Here is a 15,334-nt window from a genome sequence, read left to right as displayed (position 1 = left end):
CGGGCCTTTCCTTGAACACCACCTTCCCAAAGAGGCCCTCCAGCCCGCCCCCTCCCGCCCCCTATTCCCTTTCCTCCTTCATCACACGTTCTTTGCGCTTCATCGCCCTCTAAACTTGTGCATCATATTTATTTATCCCGTATTATTTCTTATCTCCCCGCCGTGGAATGTGAGAGCCGGGAAGGCAGGGTTTCACCGTGTGCTGGTCACTGCTGGCTGCCAGGCCCCCCAGCACCCGGAACAGCTCCGGAGACACCGTGATGCTCACTGATAAGTGAGTGAATGAACGCCGGACCGTGCTGAAGACAGGACAGAGACACGCACCCTGGCATTGCCGAGCCATCAGAGGAGCAAGGCGACGGGACAGGACCGCTCACTCTGCTTTGGAACCCATGCTGTGTTTTTCCGAGAGTTCCCTTCCATTACCGTGTGCCCTTCCTTCTCGGCCTTGCCCTGTTTTGCTGGATACCTGGGATCGATTTGCTAGGGGCTCAATGGAATAATGGTCATGTGCTTTGCAGGAAAGCTAATCAGTTACTCTTTTCTAATTTCATAGTGAACCCCCAGCCTACACACTTCTTTATGATGATAATATATAATTCAAGGGGACCAGCAGGAAAAGGATTAATCCAAGAAGTCCTTAGGGACGTATGTTGACGAGGATTCTGTGAAATGATCCTTTTCATTTAGGGCTCGGGTGGGAGCTGTAAGCATAGCACCCAGGTTATCGCCCTAGATAGTGGACTTAGAGGAAAAAGCTATTCTTATGGGGCAGGAAAGTATTAAGAATAGTTTGGCACTAAAATGATATTTAACATTTGTGGGTTACTTATGAAATGTCAAGCGCTGTGCTAAACGCTTTACTTACATTATCTCAAAACAAATGAGAGAAGTCCATCCAAAGATAGCTGTAAGGCACTAGGCAAGAGCAATTTACAATCGGTGTAATTATGAGCACATGTAACCACGAATAACTCCACTGTGCAAAACAAGAAATGTTCCACGGTGCCATTCACACTTTCGGCCGTAAGCACATTTGTGTTCTTTGACCTTTCTTCTCAGACCTCCTCTTCCGTGCGGACTCCGGACTGACCCAGGCTGCTCACTGATCAGCTCTGTCCCCTCCAAGCTAGCCCGGGGGTTCTGGGTCTTACAACTGTTGCCGGAGACTTCCACCATCCCATCTCCTCAAGGTCTCAGGATAGCTATAGTTTCGTCGTATTTCGCAAAGCGGCTTTGTGATGGTATCGGGAACTTTAAGAAAGGAGGTTTCCCTGATCAATAGGAAAGGAGATAATATGTTAAAACGTGTTACCCTGTTTTAGGGGAGCCTGGGTGGCTCAGTCGGTTAAGCGTCCGGCCTCAGCTCAGGTCACGATCTCGCGGTTTGTGAGTTCGAGCCCCGCGTCGGGCTCTGGGCTGACAGCTCGGAGCCTGGATCCCGCTTCGGAGTCTGTGTCTCCCCCTGTCTCTCCCCCTCCCCAACTCATTCTCCATCTCTCTCTCTCAATAATAAATAAACATTAAAAAAATTTAAAAATCGGTACCCTGTTTTCTTTAGCACATGACACCTCAGAACTCTTCGTGTGTAATCATGTGCGGCAAATCATGGGAAAGAGGGCATTATTTATAATGTCTCCCAAATTTACAGAAACACGCTTAAATTTGTTTGAGCAGTGTCCTGGTCATTTCTGTGCTCTGGGAAACACTTGGGAAATAAGATATTACCTGCAATGTGATAAAATCTTCTGTCTCCAACCAGTGATTGATGTTCAATTGACCATTTGATGGGAATATAGGAGAGGGGAATAAGGTGAAGATCCTTAGCTTGGGCAAATGGTCCCACCAAGAACAATTAGAAAAGATGGATAGACAGACAGACAGACATGGATGATAGAGGATAGATGATAAAAGATCGACAGACGATAGAAGATAAGTAGATAAGACCAATATGACAGACAGTGATTGATGATAGGGAAGACACATGACAGATATAGATAGATAGACAGATAGAGAGATAGACAGATAGATGAGAGAGGGAGAGAAGTAGCTAGCTCCAGATGTAGCTATTTCTTTTACAAGTAGTGGAGGGCTTCTGAGGGGGCCAGGACTTAGGGGTCATGACCCTAACAGGACGAAACTTCAGAGAAGTGAGCTGATCTATTATGAGCCACATTTTCCCTCAAAATAATTGCAGATTCTTGATATAAAGCAAAATCTAAGAATCTGGGCGGGGGTGGGGGTGGGGGCTAGGGCTCCGAGGCAGAGAAGCTGTCAGAGCTGCTGGTAATCTTCAAGGGCTGTAGAGACAAAAGTAGGATCCGAAAGATGCCTAAGCAGAACCAAGATCCCAGAAAGAAAGAGGACATAGAGAGGTGAGTTCAATATTCATGATTTTCCACTTGAAGCATTTGCCAAATTCTCAATCTGTGCAGAACAAAAAGCTAGGAAAGTAAATAGAAATGGACTGAAATACAGACCATGATATTCGTCCAAGCAAAAACAATGCATTTCTGGACCCACCAAGTAGCAGAGGCCCCTTTAAATACGCAGGTTTTTGCTGGGACTTTCACTACACCCGTAAATCAGAGATGACAAACGGGAGATGGACTATAAGAAGTGTGAGTCGGGCTAGAAACAGCTCAGTTATTTTTTGGATTGAGGTGATATGCTGCAGTGCAACCGACAGAGACTAGTGAGGCGTCTGGTGTTTCACACACTACGCCTGGCATTCAACAACAATTACTGCACCAAAAAAACGAGACCAAGAGAAAAAATAGGCTGTAGACATAGGCAAATGACTTGACCTAATTATTAGAGTTCTCAGATATGCGCTTTGACCTAACTGTGACAAACATAGTGAAGAAAAAGTACTAATTTATATCCAAACAATATAATTTCTACAGGAATTATTAAAAGGACAGTAAAAGGGGGCACCTGGGTGGCTCAGTCAGTTAAGTTTCCGACGCTTGATTTTTGGCTCGGGTTCATGAGTTCGAGCCCCCTGTCAGTTTCTGCACTAACAGCACGGAGCCTGCTTAGGATTCTCTCTCTCCCTCTCTCTCTGCCCCTCCCCCACTCACTCCCTCTCTCTCAAAATAAATAAACATTTGAAAAATAAAAATAAAAGGACAGGGCGCCTGGGTGGCTCAGTTGGTTGGGTGTCCAACTTCGACTCAGGTCATGATCTCGTGTCCCACGAGTTCAAGCCCCACGTCGGGCCCTGTGCTGACAGCTCAGAGCCTGGAGCCTGCTTCAGATTCTGCGTCTCCTTTTCTCTCTGCCCCTCCCTGCTCGCACCCTGTCCTTCTCTCTCTCTCTCAAAACAAAAATAAACATAAAAAAATTAAAAAAATAAAATAAAAGGACAATAAAAGGACATATAACCAACAAGCTATAAAGAAGAAAGATAAAAATGTTTAAAAAATTGAAAATATTTTAACTGAATTATGATAAAAATGTGACATATCGAAATGTGCAGATTTCTGAGCAGCTAAATCTGTGCTTAGAAGAAGATGTATACTTTAAGTGCATATATTAAAAAAAGAAGAAGGCTGAAAAATCTGATATAAATGGTCATCTCAAAAAGTTAGAAAAAAGGCTCATGACCTGAGCCGAAGTCAGACACTTAACTGACTGAGCCACCCAGGTGCCCCTGAAGTGAACTATTTTAAAGCTAAGACTTTCTGTTCGTCAAAAGGCACCATCAGGAGGGCGAAAAGGCAAGTCACAGAATAGGAGATACGTGAAATACGGAACAGACAAAAGAGTCATATCTGTAATACATAAAGAACTCCTACCAATCAATAAAACAATCCAGTAGAAAAACAACGGGTTTAAAAAAACAGAAGTCCTTCACAAAGAGGTTATCCAAATGGCCAAAGAAGCATATGAAAAAGGTCAATCTTGTTAATCACCAGGGAAATGAAAATAAACACAATATACCCACCCAAATGCCTAAAATGAAAAAGTCTCTGGGAATGCAAGCTGGTGCAGCCACTCTGGAAAACAGTATGGAGGTTCCTCAAAAAACTAAAAACAGAACTACCCTATGACCCGGCAATCTCACTAGTAGGCATTTATCCACAGGATACAGGTGCGCTGTTTCGAAAGGACACATGCACCCCCATGTTTATAGCAGCGCTATCGACAATAGCCAAAGTATGGAAAGAGCCCAAATGTCCATCAATGGATGAATGGATAAAGAAGATGTGAGATACACACACACACACACACACACACACACACACACACACACACAATGGAGTATTACTTGGCAATCAAAAAGAATGAAATCTTGCCATTTGCAACTACGTGGTTGGAACTGGAGGGTATTCTGCTAAGTGAAATTAGTCAGAGAAAGAAAAAAAATCATATGACTTCACTCAGATGAGGACTTTAAGAGACAAAACAGATGAACATAAGGGAAGGGAAACAAAAATAATATAAAAACAGGGAGGGGGACAAAACAGAAGAGACTCTTAAATATGGAGAACAAACAGAGGGGTTGTGGGAGTGGGGATGGGCTAAATGGGAAGGGGCATTAAGGAATCTACTCCTGAAATCATTGTGGCCCTATATGCTAACTAATTTGGATGTAAGTTTTACAAAATAAAAAATAAAATAAAATAAAAAGCTCAGTTGAACTTCAAAAAAAAAAAAAAAGAAAAAGAAACAGTCTCAGGAAACCAAGTACTAGGGAGGGTCTGGGGCAACTTGAACTTTGAATAGACCACAGGTGAGAGAACAAAGAGGTACACGACTCTGAAAAACTGACATATTCAGTGTAAAAAGGATACGTGCATATACTCTGACACGAAATATGTACTTATGTTTAGCAAAAGGTGTGCACAAAAATACGTGTTTCAGCTTTATTTGTAATAGCCCCAAACTGGAAACAACCTAAATGTCCATCAACAATAAGAGAGAGAAATACACTCATAAATTCCAGTACATTCCGTCTGTAAGACACTACAACACAGCGACAATGAACAAACCGCACAAAGAATATGGGGATGAATGTCATAAATACAATATCGAGCACAAAAAGAGTACCAGAACTACAGCAGAGTAAAGACGGAATATATCCTCTGATTCCATTTATATCAAGTTCAAATAGACAAAATGCATCTTTGGCATTTAAAGCCAATTGTGGTTACCTTTCTGGGAGTTGATACTTGGGAGGGTGTAAGGGGACTTCTGGGACACTAGTCACGTGTTACTTCTTGATCAGATGCTGGTGATGTAAGGGTGCTGAATCTGAAAATTCACCTCAGCTTATACTTTAAAAATGCTTTAAAATACCTTTTAGAATGGCCCAAATCCAGGATGTGGCCAACACCCAGGGCTGGCCAGGATGTGGAACAGCGGGAACTCTCCTTCATTGCTGGTGGGAATGCAAAATACAGCAGCAGCTTTGGAAGTCACCTTGGTGGTTTCTTAACAAAACTGAACATAGTCTTACGTACAACCGAGCAATTACGCCCCTTGGTATTTACCCAAAGAGTGAAAACTACGTCTACACTAATACCTGCACACAGATGTTTACAGCAGTTTTTTCATAGCTGCCAAAACCTAGAAACGACCGAGGTGTCCTTCAGTAGGTGATGGATAAATAAACTGTGGTCCCTCCGGACAATGGAATATCATTCAGCACTAAAAAGAAATGAGCTCTCCAGCCACGAGAATCCATGGAGGAAGCTGAAATGCATATTGCTAAGGGAAAGAAGCCAATCTGAAAATGTGACATAGTGTACCATTCCAACTATATGACATTCTGGAAAAGGCAAAACGATGGAATCGGTGAAAGGATCAGTAGTGGTTAAGAGTTGGTTGTGGCGGGGAGGGGCGCCCGGGTGGCTCAGTCATTAAGCATCCAGCTCTCGATTTCAGCTCAGGTCGCGATCTCATGGTTCGTGAGTTCGAGCCCCGCATCAGGCTCTGCGCTGACCGGGCGGAGCCTGCTTGGGATTCTCTCTCTCTCCCTCTCTCTGCCCTTCCCCCACTTGCGCTCTCTCTATCTCAAAATAAATAAATAAGTAAACTGAAAATAAACAGAGCTGGCTGGGGGAAGGCTAGATAGGCAAAGAAGAAAGCCTCTTTAGGGCAGTGAAACTATTATATTATACTTGTGGATATAGATTCTTACTCATTTGTCCAAACCCACAGAATGTACAACAGCAAGAGTGAGCTTGGGGTGATAATGCGTTCATGTAGATTCATCAGTTGTAACAAATTGTATCACTCTGGTGGGGGGTGTTGGTAGTGGGGAATGCTGTAGGGTATGGTGGGGTCATGGGATACATGGGAAATCTCTGTACTTTCTGCTGAATTTTGATGTTAACTTAAAACTGCTCTAAAAAATGAAGTATATTTAAAATTGTGTAACGCATTAAAACAAAAAGAATGTCATACTTGTTTCGTAAAGAGAAGCATATTTAAGTATTTTATTTTTTATTTATTTTTTATTTTTGAGAGAGAGAGAGAGAGAGTGGGTGAAGGGTCAGAGGGAGAATGGATCCTCTGGGATCATGACCTGAGCTGAAATCCAGAGTTGGGGGCTTAACCAGCTGAGCCACCCAGGCGCCCCCACCTTTTTTAAGTATCATGAGTAGAAAAATGTGTGTTCTACCTTCACACCCAATAGAAATCCTTGGTACCATGGATCCCACCCCCAGAGGCAACCGCTGTTAGGAGTGGCTTTATATCCCTCTTTTGTGGGTGTACAAACACCCAAGGGCTAATGCCCAGGAACGCCCACCGCTGTAGGGTTATATCACATCATTCCATCCCTCCATTCCCCTGTTTGCTCATCTTTAAATTGCCAGTGTTGGGTTAGATTAGGATTAGATTGTAAGGCCTCTGGCAGTTCTGAAATTCTACAGTTCTCTTTCTCCCATGTATTAATTCCGCAAACTTAGCTGAGTGTCCGCCTGGTACTAGGCACTAAGGACAGATGGTGAGTGTGTAGGAATGAATGTGTGAATGAATGAGTGAGACATGAGGCCCGGTCGTGCCTTCCAGGAGCCTCTGGGGAGGAGCCTGCACCTTGTGAGCAGAGGAGCGACCCGGAGCGACCCAGAGTGACCTGTGTGTGCCGTGTGGGGACAGCAGGAAGCGGAGGGCACTTAGGGGGGTGGGGAGGCCCACCAATCCTGGGGCAGGGGTGGGTGGGTGCTCGGAGGGGGTGTCCTATGAGTGGCTTCCCAAGGACAGCAGATGTCAGCCTGCCCTGGGTGCTGGTGCAGGGGGGATGAGGAGAGCAGGGTGGGGAAGGCCCTGTCCCTGGATGTTTGTCAGGGGGACATTCATTCCCTGAACCTGTTCCTGGCCGAGAGGTCATAATGTTGCCCTCCTTCTGTTTGCAGAGGACCCATCAGTGACCCTCTGATGCTGGAATTCAGGCGCTGAGAATATGTGGGAAGGGGGCTTTGATGTAACCCTCGCCTCCAGCCACCCCCTTGCTGCCGGACCCCGCCTACCTGCCAGGGAGGCTGAGCCCAAGAGCCAAATCGCGGCGGCTCCAGGCTCCGCGCGCCGTTGATGCCCCGCCCACAGCAGGTGCACCTGCGCCGTCGAGGCGGGGGCCCCGTGTGCGACCTGTGACTTTAGCAGAAGCACGAAGCACGTCTCAACGTCTTGGTCACTGTTAGGGCTGAAGTCACAAGCCTTTGGGCTGCTAAATGGCAAATAAAAGAGCTTCCCGAGAGGTAAGCCTGCTCCACGCGAGAAGTGGAGGCATGAACCCAATTCCCCTCCGGTATCCTTCGTTTCTCCCTGAAGAGGCCCCACCCTTCAAGGTCAGAGTCGCCCATCCACCTGACGTTGGCACTTGGTAAAAAAGGCAAGCGAGGAAGGGAAGGGGCTTTGGATTTCCTGAAGCCCATACCGGTGGACAAATTTTGCTCATTTCACCAATGAACATAAGGCTTTGCAAAAAAATAAAAAAAAAATTGTTTAAAAAAAGGAAAGAAGAAAAAAAATGTAAAAGCTGTGCTATCGATTCAGCCAAAACGACCAGGAGAAGCAGCAGCACCTCCCTGCAGGAGCACCTGCCCCCGCCCCCCTCCCCGCCTCCCCCCTCCCATCCCCCCCCCCCCCCCGCAGCTCCCCGGCACATCCTGAGACGGGGGGGGGGGGGGGGGGGGGGGGGGGGGGGGGGCAGCGTGCGACCGCCAGAAGGAACAGAACAGCAACGAGCAAAATCATCTGTTGGTGGGGAGGTGTGTTTTTATAAAAATGTGATTGTTGTGGTGGTAATCGATGGTAATTACCATCACACCCCCGAAGCCAGGCCCTGTGCCGCCGAGGGGGGGCACTGCCTTTTGGCCAGGCCTACCTGCCTCACAGGCCAGGATCCGCGAGAGCGTGGGCTCGCCGCAGGTAACCTGCTCCCGTGCACAGACCTCCCCGAGAGGGGGGCTGAATCACTTGCGGCAATATTTGAAAAACAAGGCAGACATATCTCAGACTCAGGAGATATGCCTGAAAGTAGCAAAAAAAAAAATTGATTCCCCCCCCATATTCCCTGCCAGATATTGTTGCGCTGCCCGGCTATATGCAGATAGGGGACACTCGGCTGCTTATCACGCTGGTGATAGATCCCACACTGTCTTTAAAGGAATAAATCATTAATTTAAATTGTGCAGGTTTCTTCCATTTATAGCATAGCTGTGAGCTTTTTAACCATTTTCTCCCGTTTGGGAAGAAACTGACTGACTTGTGGGTGCGTGGGCCTAGGGATTCAAGCTATTTCTTTCTTTCTTTTTTTTTTTTTTAAAGGCCATTGTTGATGAGTCATCGAAGGCTTGCTGTTTACCTGGTCATTTTAAAAATTTTTTTTTTAACGTTTATTTTTGAGACAGAGAGAGACAGAGCATGAACAGGGGAGGGTCAGAGAGAGAGGGAGACACAGAATCTGAAACGGGCTCCAGGCTCTGAGCTGTCAGCACAGAGGCCGATGCGGGGCTCGAACTCACGGACCGTGAGATCATGACCTGAGCCGAAGTCAGACGTTTAACCGACTGAGCCACCCAGGCGCCCCAACCTGGTCGTTTTAAAGAAAGTTCTTATTTTGATCATGGATATTGTGAAATTAGTATGCGCCTGTGGGAAACTGTGGTAATTCCAGAAATGTGGGAAGGCAAAGTGTGTTCACCCCTGGAGGAGGTAAATCATTCACCCACCCAGCTAACCACTCACCACATCTACTTGAGGTCATTTGTTCCCACGAAAAGCATGGACGGGCCCTGCTGGGTACTAGGGGTCACCCGGACGTGGGAGGAGGCAGGGCCGATGTCCTCCCAGGTGTGCGATCCTGGGAAGCAGGGCTCGGCGTGACGGTCCCCGTCGGTGCTGTGGCAGGTGGGTCCCCCGGGGGCCCGTGCCAGGGGAGGCCCCGTGTGCAGGGAGGCTGGTGGGGAGACTGCAGGCATCTGCCGGGTGGCTCACCTGGGCACAGGTGCAGGGAGTGGCCTGGTGTCATCAGGGCGGGTGAGCCACTGGCCACTGGCTGGTGGTAGAGCAGGCCTCACTCTTCTGGATTTCTGGGGGCCCCGACTGCAGACATTCTTTCCCCGAAGTCACACAGCTTGTCAGACCAGGCCTTCCTTCCCATCGCACCCGGAGAGATGCTGGTGGTTTGGGGAAGGCCAGGCCCTCCGGAGGCGGGTGGGACTTCCTCACGCTCCGTTAAGCAGATTGGAGCTCCGCCCATGGGCCGTGGACATCCATCCACCGTCTTTGGTCCGGAGAGCCACGGAAGTTTCCTGGGGCTGTTGTAACAAATTGCCCCAAACTAAGTGGCTGAAATAACACAGACTTACTGTTTTCCACTTCCGGAGGTCAGAGGCCCCAGACTGGCTTGCACGGCAGTGTTTGTTCGGGAGGTTCAGCGGAGAGTCCGGTTCCTTGCCTTTCCAGCTTCTGGAGGCTTCCTGCACTCGCTGGTCGGTGACTCCAACCCCCGTGTTCTCTCTTCTTGATTTTGCTTCTGTGGTCATGTCCGCTGTCTTCGATCTCCCGCCCTGCTTTGAAAGCCCCTGTGATCACATCAAGTCTTCAGGCTTCTCTCTCCATCACAGGATCCCAACCACAACCTCAAAATCCTCTTTGGGCATCAGGTAACGTATTCACGGGTGCTGGGCATTCAGATGCGGCATCTTTGGGGACACATTATTCTGTACATCACAAGAATGATCTAGTAAATGCTGGCAACGGTAGTAGTAGAGTGCAGTGAGCTCTATCCTGTATAGATACTTACTCGCCATTCTATCGAACCACTGCTCCATGGTGGGCATTATTCCCATTTCACAGAAAGGCAGACTGTGAGTCGGAGGCGAGCGTCCTGTTCAAGGTCTCCTACCTCACAGGACCCATACTGGCGCCCAAACATCCCAAAGAACTTGGAGGTATGCCGTGGATTCGGTTGTGGTCTACGTGGCTGCTCGTGACTCAGCCTGGAGCAGTCAGCCTCCCTTTGAGAATGTCTTTGTTTAAGCCCATTGTTCACCAAGCCCGCACTTGACGCTGTTTCGTGCCAGACCCTGTGCTAACCCCGGAGACAGCGCCGAGCCCGGATCCCGTGGGGTCCCACGGCCTGGTTGGTGCGGGAGACAGACGGCCCGGGTGCACCACGGGCCCCAAGGAGACAGCGTTTACCTCTGTCTGGAAAGGTTAGGGAAGATTCCCAGAGGGGGAGACATTTGAAGGTGAAGTGAGGAGGAGTTTGTCGTGTGCACGAGGCCTGGGGCACCGTGGGAGGAAGACGCCTTCAGGCGGAGGCAATTTCCTAGGCAAGAAATGTGTGGGTGAGAGACAGAGACAGAGAGATAGAAACAGAGGACAGAGAAACAGACGGAGACAGACAGACCGGGGTGGGGCGGGGGGGAACAGAGAGACAGAGACAAATAGGGACAGACTGACAGGGACACACAGAGACAGAAACAGACTGACAGAGACACGCAGAGCTATACAGAGACAGAGAGATAGAAGTGGAGAGAGAGACACACACAGAGACAGAGACATAGAGAGAGTGCACACGTGCTCAGGAGGGAAGGGAAACCACGTGTCCAGAGATGGAAGAAAGCAAAGGCAGGGTCCGGACGGGGGACGAGGAAAGAGGAAGAGAGTCTGGGCCCAGGGGAACCTCCGGCGACGAGCTGCCTTCGAGGAAGCTGGGGTGCACTGAGCTGGCGCCCGGGAAATACAGAGCACAAGCAGGTGAGCAAGCCCATGGGAGCAAACGGCGACAGGGGACAAGACCTGGTCTGAGTCCCGCTGCCGCCACTACCCAGCCTCTCTGTGCCTCACTCTGCCCACCTGTAACGAGGGCGTGCAGCCAGTGTTGCGAGGTCTCCTGAGTCCCACGTGGTCTGGTCTACCTGCCTCGACGCTGTCCCGGGATGCAGACGTGCCTGGTAGATGGGGTGACCGCCCCTCAGGATGGCCCTGGGAGCAGATGTTACTCTTGTGCACCGGAACCGGTGACACGAGAGTCAGGGAGGCGCCAGATTCCCCGGGGCCATGGAACCCAGACAGACCCCTTCTGCCCCCCCGCCCCACCACGCCACCAAGCCCTGGGGGCTGGCAGCTGGGAACAGGTGTCTCCAGATGTGGACAGCAGGCTGCTCCCCAGGCAGGCTCCTCCCCGCTCGCCCCAACCCGCTCTGGTCTCGAAAAGACTATTGCATAATCCGGTCGGAGGAAGGCTCTTCGCACAGGGCGCTCACTGCGTAGCAGTTACAAACGTGAACAACCGGAAACGACCTGAATACCTATCCACGGAGGGGCTCACCAGACTACGTGAACCTGTACGCGCTATGTTTAAGCGCGTGGAAAAAACACGTTTGTAAAATGTCAACGGCCTGGAAAGATGCTCACAACAAAGTGTTAGGGCGAATACCAGCGTCCGTTTCCTAGTGTTTGAACCATGAGTATCCATTAACTGCAAATGCAGGCCGTGTGGATCTGCCCAAAGTCGGTGAGTACTAGGGAATTCATTAACCACGGCGAAGAAATGCAGGTTGCCAGGCGTCTTGCAGGTACTGTGTCTGCAGCCACAGTTCTGGGCTCGGGGACAGAGGTGAGCCCATCCTACCCGGGGCTGAAGCAGTGAGACACCAGGATGGGAGGCTTAAACCCACACGCTCCCGCCCCTGGTCTCCCGGGGGTTCTGTTCCAGAAAAGGGCTCCCTGAGAAAGTCATGGTGCGTTGCTGATTCTCTGAAGGCTGAAGAGGTGAAGGGGAAAGCAGGTATGTCCACGCCTGCTCCTGCACCCCCGCCCCCCACGCCACGCCTGGACACCTCTCCAGACTCCCGGGTGCCAGGAGCGTGTCCTCACCTTGAAGACAGACTTGCACAGGGCACACGCCGTGCTCCGCCTGGAAATTTTGCCTCTGTTTTACAACGATTCCGATAGAGACTTCGGAGAAATACGGCCTGCCGCGAAAAAGTCTCAGTAAATACACTCCTCAAAATTTTCATTCTTAATATATCAGTAGCTTTTCAGTTCATCACAGTGTTATTAGTGAGTCTTCATAAAAGTGCTATGCATCTTTATTAAAAATGGAAGTTCACATCATTTTATGTTCCCATAAAAATGGGTGGTGGTACCTTTGATTAATTTCTTCACATACAGTGAACTTTACAGCAAATTGGACAGTGTAATTCAATTCCTATTTCTGCAGATTTTTTTGTTGGTGGAAAATTGATATCATTCATATGTAATCATATTGCCTTTGCAAGAGATATTTAAGAAATAATATCCTGAGGTAATGATCGCGTGGCTTAATTATTAATACCATGCCTCCACACATGGCCGGGTGCGTTCCTTTTCCCAAGCTTGACTTCTATCAGAAAATATTTCTCCAATCTAAATTCAGCTGTGTGCCACCAGTGTGCACATGAGCGTGCGTACGTGTGGGAGAGCGAATTAGCTCTCAAAGTTGTTTCTTTCCTTCACAGCTCGAGCGGCACTTCCGAAGTAATCGTTGGCTGTCAGTGGTTTAGCAACATGACTGAAACAGTCCAGACCAGAGGGAAATTTGAAAGGTACGCGTTCAAATCCCCAGGTTCCCTGCCCCCACCCCTCCACCAGGCAAACCTAGTGCGTCCCTCTTGAATTAAACAATTGCAGCCAACTAAATAGGAGATTTCTGGCTTTGGATGCCGCGTTAACAAAGGTTCTCTGGAGAGACAGAGACAGAGAGAGAGCAAGAGAGGGGGAGAGACGGAAGGAGAGAGAGGTGGGGGAGAGACGGCTTTCACGGACTGGTTCAAGTGACCGTGGAAGGGAACAGGTGGCTGGCAGCCTGGAGACCCAGGTGACGGCTGATGTGCTTGTCTTGAGCTGGAGACCCCGTCCCAGACAGACGGGGTGGAATCCCCCGTCGGGACATGTCCTGGGGGGTTTGGGGGGGAGGCCCCGAGAGGCCCGACCTGGGGGGCCGGTTAGGGAGTACGCCTGGAGCGGGCAGTGCCTGGGACTGGCCGTGGGGCCTACAGGTCTGTCCGGACAGACACACGGCCAGCGTGCCATGTGCGGACTCTGCCCCACGGAGTCAGGAATGCCTCGCGCTAACGAGAAAAACGCTCAAATAAAAGATGGCCGGGGCGCCTGGGTGGCTCAGTCGGTTGAGCGTCCGACTTCGGCTCAGGTCATGATCTCACAGTCTGTGAGTTCGAGCCCCGCATCGGGCTCTGTGCTGATGGCTCAGACCTGGAGCCTGCTTCCGATTCTGTGTCTCCCTCTCTCTCTGCCCCTTCCCTGCTCATGCTCTGTCTCTCTCTGTCTCAAAAATAAATAAAAACATTAAGAAAAAAAATTAAAAAAAAAAAAAAAAAAGATGGCTTTGGCGGGCGAAAAAGGTGGATCGGTGAGCTCCAAGACGGCAGGCCGTCTGATTCTACTTCCCAGGCCAGGGCGGGGACCCCGGGCTCCCGTGGCCGGCGGAGCACAGCGCGCAGCCCCCGGCAGAGGGACGACACCTGAGGAGGGGGGCTGGGGCCTACACGCGGGGCCCTTGCTCTAATCTGTCCTTCGCTGAAGGATTCAGCGGTGAAGGATGCCGTGCTGCTCCCTTTCGTACGCGTGGGTGCGCACACACACGCACTTACCCGCACAAACCACACACCTCCTCCTTTCCGACACGTGCCCCATTCACACCACACACACTACACGCGCACACACACACCCATCTGTGCACACACAAATACGTGTATTTACACATACACGCATATACGTGGTCACACACATGCGCACACATTCACGATACGTATATACACACTCGCATGTATGTACACGTACATGTACGCATGCACACATACAGACACACAAACATACACATTTACACCTGCACATATACACACACTCATAAACTCGGACGCATGCTGTGCAGCCACACTGTCACACGCACACACTCACATCCATGTACGCCCACATACACGTACACACTCGCGTGCTGGGCACACTGGGTGCTTCTGCATCTAGAACGCCCCGCTCCCTGGGTGTCCTCGCCGGGAGGTGTGCAGGAGGCCGTCCAGTCATGCCTCCAGGACACGGGGCCCCGACAGGCCCCCGACAGAGACCCCGGCACTCTTCGCAGGCTGGGTCCTTCCGCTGCTGGCCCCAGGCTGCGGCCCGATGTGCAGTCGGTGCGGGTTCTGGACCCCCCGCTCCAAGCATGAGGGGCGCAGCAACGTGCCCAGAAACACACGCCGCGACACTGGGCTTGTCCCCCTCGGGGGCGGCCCAGGTTCCAGAAGCGCGTGCAGACCCCAAAGACAGACTGACCCCCTCTGCCTCTGTGCAGTCGGTGCTCTGCCCCGCACCTCCACGGTGGCTGACCCTCCTGTGTGGGGCCCTGTGCGCCTCCCCCCCGCCATCCCACGGTGGGACCTGCTGTGCCCCAGGAGCACCAGCACCTCCCCGCTGAGCCGAGTGGCCGGGGGACTGTTTCTCTTTAGGTGGATGTCGTTGCTCTTACTTGCATGGCTTCAAAGGACACGTGCCTGCCTTCTGCACAGCCACCCCCCCCGCCCCCGGGGTCATGGCCCTCCCCGGGCGCCCCTGTGCCCACCGCCCCCTCCGTGGAGCCCCAGACAACCTTGAGCACAGCTACACCGACACGGGGCTCCCACAGGGAAGCTCGTTCCCAGGGCCCTGCGTGAAGAGTTCACGGACAGTAGTCGTGAACTTGAGCCCCAGGCTGATGACGGGTGGGGAATGATGATCCGATCCCCACGAGTTGTTATCAAAACTTATTTGCAAGTTGCTGAGCTGTTTGCAGCGTTCGGCGGAGAGCCGTGAGACAAGGTGCTGTGTCCTCGAGCAT

The sequence above is a fragment of the Panthera onca genome, chromosome D3 (genome assembly GCF_046562875.1).
Source record: "Panthera onca isolate mPanOnc1 chromosome D3, mPanOnc1 haplotype 2, whole genome shotgun sequence".
NCBI classification, from domain to species: Eukaryota; Metazoa; Chordata; class Mammalia; order Carnivora; family Felidae; genus Panthera; species Panthera onca.
The sequence above is the reverse complement of the archived record's forward strand: the minus strand, read 5'-3'. Positions refer to the sequence as shown.